This window comes from Streptopelia decaocto (genome assembly GCF_964273445.1).
Source record: "Streptopelia decaocto genome assembly, chromosome: 14".
Classification (NCBI taxonomy): domain Eukaryota; kingdom Metazoa; phylum Chordata; class Aves; order Columbiformes; family Columbidae; genus Streptopelia; species Streptopelia decaocto.
The window spans coordinates 13,839,891-13,847,668 of NC_138669.1; the positions used below are offsets into that span (position 1 = coordinate 13,839,891).

At 50.8% G+C, this 7,778-nt stretch overlaps 1 protein-coding gene across 6 annotated transcripts in view; it reads right to left on the bottom strand.

Annotated features, from left to right (window-relative positions):
• PHF20 (PHD finger protein 20) overlaps window positions 1–6,970 on the bottom strand; it is a 74,308-nt gene extending 67,338 nt beyond the window's left edge. For all 6 annotated transcript variants that reach the window (XM_082065256.1, XM_082065255.1, XM_082065259.1 and 3 more), the window contains exons 1-3: window positions 6,835–6,970; window positions 4,691–4,737; window positions 3,246–3,294 (exon numbers count right to left, since the gene is read on the bottom strand). The gene's annotated coding sequence lies outside the window, so the exon portion shown is untranslated. The remainder of the gene's footprint in view (window positions 1–3,245; window positions 3,295–4,690; window positions 4,738–6,834) is intronic.
• Between the last annotated feature and the right edge of the window lie 808 nt (window positions 6,971–7,778).

A 7,778-nucleotide genomic window follows, 5' to 3' on the forward strand; every position in this document is an offset into this window, starting at 1 on the left:
CAGGCTGCTGTGATCCAGATTATAAACTTAAGAGATCCTTATAGACACTCCCTCTGCACAGCCACATCAGATGTCTCCACCATTTATACAGCCCTTTGAAGGCAAACGCGAGGCTGATGTGGCCCCCACTGAAAATCAGTTTGACACCCCTGATTTAGTTATTCTTTGCCAAACAGAAGCCACCAGTAACTTTAACATTACTCCTACTTCGTTGCACTAGATACTTCAGAATAACCCCATTAACTAAGCGAGCAGATAGTGTAACTACCCCAACTTGTATATGCAAGTAAATAAAAATTTAAGGTACTGTATGCAGACTTTTGAAGAACAGATCACTGACGTGTTAAATCCACCATATGGGCCAAGTTGCACTTAAAGGAAATTACAGCCTGCACTCAGTTTTACCTTGGACACTGAGAATGCGAGATTCTAGGTGAAATGACAGGCTAAAGATCCAGCAGAGATGATCCGAATGAGTTCTTCATATCTTCCAATGAAATGCTAAATATGCAAACAAGAGTTCCCACTGTTGGCTGTTCTCCCCTCCTTTATCTTATTTGCCTTGTTGCAGAAATTAACCGCTCTCCCCACTTTTCTATCTAATCACTAGTAGGCAAATAAAACTTTAAAGCAAGTGTAAGTTCAAATATTCAAAGATGCTTAAATGCAACCAATCTAGCCCAAATCTAGCATTCTCTTTTCCTCCCAGGTGTTTAATAAGAACTACTACTGAGAAACCCTTACAAATATCACTGCAGCAATTATTCTCCTAGCACCCAAACAGTATTGTACTCTGAGGACATAGCTAAAAAAAGAGAAAGCTTCCTTTCTGAAGTACCAAGTATGAAAGGCAGCCCATAACAAAACCAAATCTGAATCAAAGGCTCAAAATGCCTGAGTGTTCCAGATTTGGAAATACATCAACATTCTTTTGCAAACAATTTCAGCAGATCGGGATTCACACAACTGAAGTCATCGCTCCTGATGTAACAAACCATTCCTGCTCACACGAGTGGATTCCTGCTGCAACACCATGGTTGTTCACAAACTTCAGCAAGGGTGAGTGTCCAGTTGTGGCCCCTCAGTTCCAGCAGGACAGGGAACTGCTGGAGAGAGTCCAGCGCAGCCACCAAGATGCTGAAGGGAGTGGAGCATCTCCCGTGTGAGGAAAGGCTGAGGGAGCTGGGGCTCTGGAGCTGGACAAGAGGACACTGAGGGGGGACTCATTCATGGGCATCAATATGGAAAGGGGGAGTGTCAGGAGGATGGAGCCAGGCTCTTCTGGTGACAACCAGTGACAGGACAAGGGGCAATGGGTGCAAACTGGAACACAGGAGGTTCCATTTAAATATGAGAAGAAACTTCTTCTCAGTAAGTGTGACAGAACACTGGAACAAGCTGCCCAGGGAGGTTGTGGAGTCTCCTCTGCAGACATTCCAACCCGCCTGGACACCTTCCTGTGTAACCTCATCTGGGTGTTCCTGCTCCATGGGGCGATTGCACTGGATGAGCTTTCCAGGTCCCTTCCAACCCCTGACTTTCTGGGATGCTGTGATGTCATCTTTAAGGACGGGTTCTTTTTAAAAGCCAACCAAAGCCCTAGGTCAGACAAAAGCCTTCAACAAGCTCAAATTACAGATACACTCTTATTTAACAAGCATGGGGTTTCAACATATATCATGTCAAGACTGATGCCTTCTGATGTTTGAAAACATCTTTTATACTGTTCAGAGAGACAAAAAAGATACCTTCTTGCATTTAAAAATAATTACAACTGCCACAAAAGAGCAGCCTAACAACTCAATGGAAAAAAATTATGTGAAACACTTATTTCATTGAAAAGACTCCAAACACCTCTATGGTTCTAGATCTTCTTAGTTAAGAAATAATGAATTTAGAGCAAATGACATTTTAAGGTGCAAATGAATATATCAGACAGCAAGAATTCTCTCAAGGAAATTAAGAATTGAAATATTTAACAACTAAGAACTGCAGACAGCTCAGGCAAGCTGCGCTGTTTCTTATGGAAGCACAATCTCTAAATCAGAGTTTACCGCATCAATCCGTGCATGTCCAGCCATGTGAACAAACACGAGCCAAGACACCCAAATGCCATCGTCTCCTGTTCCCCAAGACACACTCAGCTGGAGAAACGACCTCACCGCATGGCAGAAAGATCCGCCCTTCAGTCATACGGGAAATAACCTAGAAGACTTTCTCCAGAACAGCTTCTTCATCCACAAACCTAATTGATTGCAATACATGCAAGGACCCTCCAGACTGCAGGAGCCACAAAAGCTACAGCCATTGGAATTGTTCTGAGAATCCTAATTCAGCCCACAGACTGAGCACCCCAACGCTGTATAAAACTACTTCATGATGCTGAAAGCACCAAGTGTAACCGTCCCCAAAACGACACTTTTGCCCTGATTAATGGTACACCCCAGGCTCACAGGGCCTTTGTCAAATAAAAATGAAATCAGGGAAAACTAAAAAACTAGACCGATTCTTATGGCCATTCTATAATCCCTCAGAAGCAAAACCAACAAAAACCACGCAAAACTCCTCAGACAAACTTGCTCACAGTGACACTACCTTTAAATATTTGGTTTAGGGTGGTGCTGCAGCCGCCTAAGGCTGAGCCTATGGAACAACCCTGGCCAAGGTGCTCACTGTCAGAGCCCCGCACGACAGGCGAGGGAAGGAACCACACGTGGGCTCAAAACTCATGAGACATATTCATGATTTTGCAAAGGGAACAGGTTTCTTCTTAAAAGAATATAATTTTAAGAAACAGGCAGGGCACAAGAACATACCTTCCATTTGCCTACACACTGCCTGCTCGGCTACAGCACCTAGTACTGAGCCTAATACCATTCTGCACTCTACACCAATGATTTGAAGTCAGTCCAAACACTCATTAAATGGCTCTGAAGTATTACCGCCTACGTCCCTTCTGAAAGCAATACCTTGGTATTCTGTAGAAGTCCACATTTCAGACAGAAATAATACCTAAGGCCCTGTGCTGGTAAGTAAGCTGACCAATGAATTCCTCCGTTTTGACCAGATGTCCTGCTTTGAGGTTGCTCTGGGTATTCCAGCAGCACACTATACACTTCCAGCAGATTGCTGAACCTAAGATTTCTCTTATCGGTGAGCATCAACACGTATTTTAGCTATCAGAGATTATGCCCAGAAACTGAAGAAGCCAGTAGGAAAGCACAAAAATGATCTGGTAACAGTACCTGCAGCAGTAACCGGACTTTAGGCTTCCGACTCTGAGAAGATGTCTACCTGTAAAAACATCCATTAAAAACATTTGAGAAACATTTTTCACAGATAACTTATAGCACCTGCAATATCAGCCACTGAAAATCCCACAGGGCACTGTTTCCAACCAGTCAGTATATATAGAGGGTTCTGATACTCAGACGTGGCATTCTCAGTTTCACTATTCAGTTGCTTCCTGACAGGACCAAATCTACCCTACTTATTGATAAAGAAGAGGGTAATTTCACAACAGTCGAATAAAGGCAAGTCTTGTAAATTATGCTGCCATGCACTTCGATGAAAAATTATGGCTTCATTTAAGATAAAGCATGAAACAGATAAATCATCTCTCTATGTGCCACACTGTAAGAAGGATGCAGCTCCCCCATTTTATTACAAAGAAGGAAAGGGGTGCACTTGCAGACTGCTTATAGACTCATCCCCCAGTTCAGAGATGAAAGGACAGCAGGAAAAACAACAAAATCAGGGCATCTTTGTGCAAGACTGATGACAGCAATACTGGTAAGACAGAGCTGCAACCTAAGCAAAGGACCGATATAAATACAGGGGACCACATAACAAAAAACAACATTAGAAACTTGCACTATAGTAACGAAGCAATTAAAGTCCAGTATACTTGCAACCTCTGCAACACTAACAGAAGCCTTTAAGCTTTAAGCCTAGCTGAAACTCCAAAGCCTGACAATGGCACTGTCCGTGCCACTGATGCACGGCTCTAGACTAAGGATGCTCTGTTCCACACTTGGAGCACTAGGGGTGTTCCAGACTGTCTCCTGTCAAACCCTGTGGAACAAGAGGATATTCTCTGGTTCCTTGGGAAAGAAGTACTGAGTATAAGTAGCAGAACTAGAGGTCCACTTCAAAACTAACATTTTAACATTGGCAACAAGATCAGAAAAGCTCTTTGGTGTGAACCTCCGTACTGAAAAAAGAAAATAAAACACACTATCCAGTAGTGCTTCCCCTCTTTCTTTTAATACAGGCTACCTAGCTAAACACACCAATGGAGACAGTTATCTCTCTTTTTAAACAATTTAATAAACCTACCTGAAATTCAGTTCTTAAAAAAGGCAGAGTGCAGGTGGCTATACAGAAACAAGGCTGGTTGAAAGTTCTCAAGCCCACTAAAACCACACAAAGGCATGTCAACAAGCTAACAAGCCTCAAACAGAAGTAACTATACTCCAACATGCATTATTTTCTGCCACACATCTGCAATCAGTCAGCATGGACACATTATACACCCACACACACAATCACTCGAGTCTGGTGCTTGCATCCACCAAAAATACATGAAAAGCCATCAGTTCCCAAAGGGTGTTTGAAATATATGGACCATGAAGCTATTGGCATTTTGACAGCAAGGACAAACCGAGAGCTACAACTCACTATTTCTTACCTGAAAAAAGTATTTTCCTACAGGAAGCACAAGAAGCCAAAATAAACCTGTAAGCAAGCAAGGAACAGAAGTATGAAAATAAGGAATAAATTGAAGCAAAAAAAGAAAGGAGTAGACTTGTTCAACTCCTGAATAAACTACCGCAAGCACTTCACAAGACTTCTCAATATGATGCAACATAAAGTCCAAAGTATAGGCAACTTTTCTAACACTACACCCACGCAATTAGGCAACCATCAAGAATGCAGTTTAAGTACTGGTGACAATCATGTGCGGGGCTGAACAATAAATCCCCCCCGTGTACATTTTTCAGCTCAGCTCACACACTGTTGCACACGAGCTCCCATCTGCGCAGGACGGAGCCATATGGGCAGCGACCAGGAGACAAGTGGCGGCGCGGCTTTCCTCCCGCAGCAGCGGCCGCGCCTGTCCGGCCCTGACACACGACAGCCGCACACAACACCCAGTGCCAGAGGCGCAGTTACACACAAAACGTGCCGCTACAGAGAGTTTATCATCCCCTGCAATTAGAGAGGGATTGCACCCCCCTTCCTTGAGCAAGGGGGAGAATTTAGGTCAATATCATTGCCTAGGTTATCCAGGATCTACAAGAGCAAAAGAAAGCGCTTCAGAGAACTTATCCAATTAAAGGTAAGAATTAATTACATGCTTCTTATATTTCAGTCAAGGCAGCATTGTTATAAGCAATTACTATTCTAGCCTCATTCCCAACTTGACCTTAATTAATTATTCTGGATTACAGGCAAGCAGGTTTTACTCTCAGACTGCTCAAGTAAAATTTATTTCCATTCAGGAGACATCAACAAAGTTATCAGCAAGAATGTAAACTGAGACCTTGCACAAACTGACTCAGGTCAAGTGAGTATTCATCAAGCCACCTTCAATTCCAGAACAATTTAAAAAGTCACACAAAAATGACCAAAATACCAAATTCTGTACCCAGAAAGAAGGCATCTCTTGCATCCAGGTTGAATTAATCAGCCTCCACATATCCCTCCTGATCTATTTTCAAGAGTGAGGCTAGAAACAACGGCCTGGGATAGGAGGAACATCACTGGCACCATTACGATTTTCACTAAGTAGAAGAGATATAACCGTTTCCCAAAACTGTACTGACAACCTGCTTTGATCAACCAAGCCCTGCTATGACTACAGTTTGCACCTCCTCCATGCCAAGCCAACCAGCACAATAACCCATCTCAGGGGTAATAAGCCATATCTGAACTCAGGCCTGTCATGAGCAAGAATATGGTGCCTCCCAATTAAATCTATTAAACAGCTATGACATGAAACAGCTTTCGGGTTAGTGCAAGGATCCATCGTTATTCATGTTCCTCAAAGACATTCTGAAGCGACAAAATGCAGCAGGACGGAGATGTGCTCCAGGCTCCACCGGACACAGAGCGGACAGAGGCCTCCGGCTGACGGTGCCGCCCACGGGCCCGGGCCGGGCGCACCCTGCGGGCACCACGGACCGGCCCACGCGCGGCCCCTCCGCGCTCCGGCCCCCGGGGCCCCGGGAGGAGCCGCCGCCGCCCCGCCGAGCTCCCGGGACGGCCCCGCCGGGCCCGGCCCCGCGCCGCGTCCTCCCGCGCCCAAGGGCCGAGGAGCCGCCGCCGGCACCGCAACTCCCGCCGCTCCCGGGCGGCGCGACCCCCGCACCAACGCGGCGCCGCCCGCGCCCGCCGCCGCCGGCACAGCCCCCGCGGGCGGCCCCGCCGCGGGCTCCGGCCCCGCCGCAAGGTCACTCGGCCGCCGCCGGGCCCGCGGCGCCTGCGCTCGGCCCGCACACACTCACCTGCCCGCGCGCTCCGCGGCCGCCGGGGCGGGGGAGGCGCGGGGGAGCGAGCGAGGGAGGGAGGGAAGGAGGCGGCGGGCGGGGCCGGCCCGAGCCCCCCGGCCTCAGCGGGCCAGGCCGCGGCGAGGCGGCAGCGGCCCCGCTCGGCGCCCCGGGGCCTCAGCGCGGGAGGCGCCGCCCGGCCCGGCCCTTTGTGCGCGGGGACGCGCGGCAGCCGCGCCGCGCCCGGCCGCCCTCCCCCGGCCTCCCGCCTCGCCTCCCCACGGGCCCGCAGCGCGGAGCAGGGCAGGCGGCCCGGCCCGCCCGGGCGCCGCCGCGCTCTTACCGAGGGATCTGTACGGGAAAAAGGGTTAGAACGGAGCCGACGCGCCCCGGGCCCCGCTCCGCGCCGAGCCCAGCGCCACCGACCGCGCAGCGACACAAAATGGCCGCCACGCTGCGGCGCAGTCACGGAGGGGGCGGGGCGCTCCGGTCCCGCCCACTCGCGACCGCTGGGGCGCGCTCTCTCCGCGTGGCTGCGGCGGCCGCGAGCGCTGGGGGCGCGAGGCGGGGGCGGGGCCGGGCGCGTGGCGGGGCGGGGCGGGAGGCGCCACCCTGCGGCCGGGCGGGATCCCCGCGGTACCCACGGACCCCGCCGGGCGCCGCCGCCTCGCACCGCGGACCCCGCGCCCCGCCCGCCGGGCCCCAGCGGCACCGGGACCGCAGCGCAGCGCGCAGGGAAAGCCGCCCGTGGGGGGTCAGTCCTGCGGGCGGAGGGTCCGGCTGCCCCGAGCGGGGCAACGTGCAGGAGCGTGGGGCGCTCCGGGGTGGCGGGGTCCGTGTACGCTGAAATACAGACGGAAAAAAGCCCGCTAGACCCTCGTCCAGCACAGACCGGCTGACCGGGCCCTGCGCTGCCTCCCGCCCCCCGGCAGAGCCCCCGCGACCCGCTGCTGTGTCCCCGGCCCGGGCACAGCGCCCCCGCCGGGAGCTGCGGAGTCTGCTGCGGTACAGAACCGCACAGGGACACATCTTCCATTCTTCTCTTTTTTAAAATTTTATGCCTGGGGTGGGTTAGAAGGGGGTGGTCAGTAGGTCAGAGAGGTTCTCCTGCCCCTCTGCTCTGCCCTGGGGAGACCACACCTGGAATCTTGTGTCCAGTTGTGGCCCCTCAGTTCCAGCAGGACAGGGAACTGCTGGAGAGAGTCCAGCGCAGCCACCAAGATGCTGAAGGGAGTGGAGCATCTCCCGTGTGAGGAAAGGCTGAGGGAGCTGGGGCTCTGGAGCTGG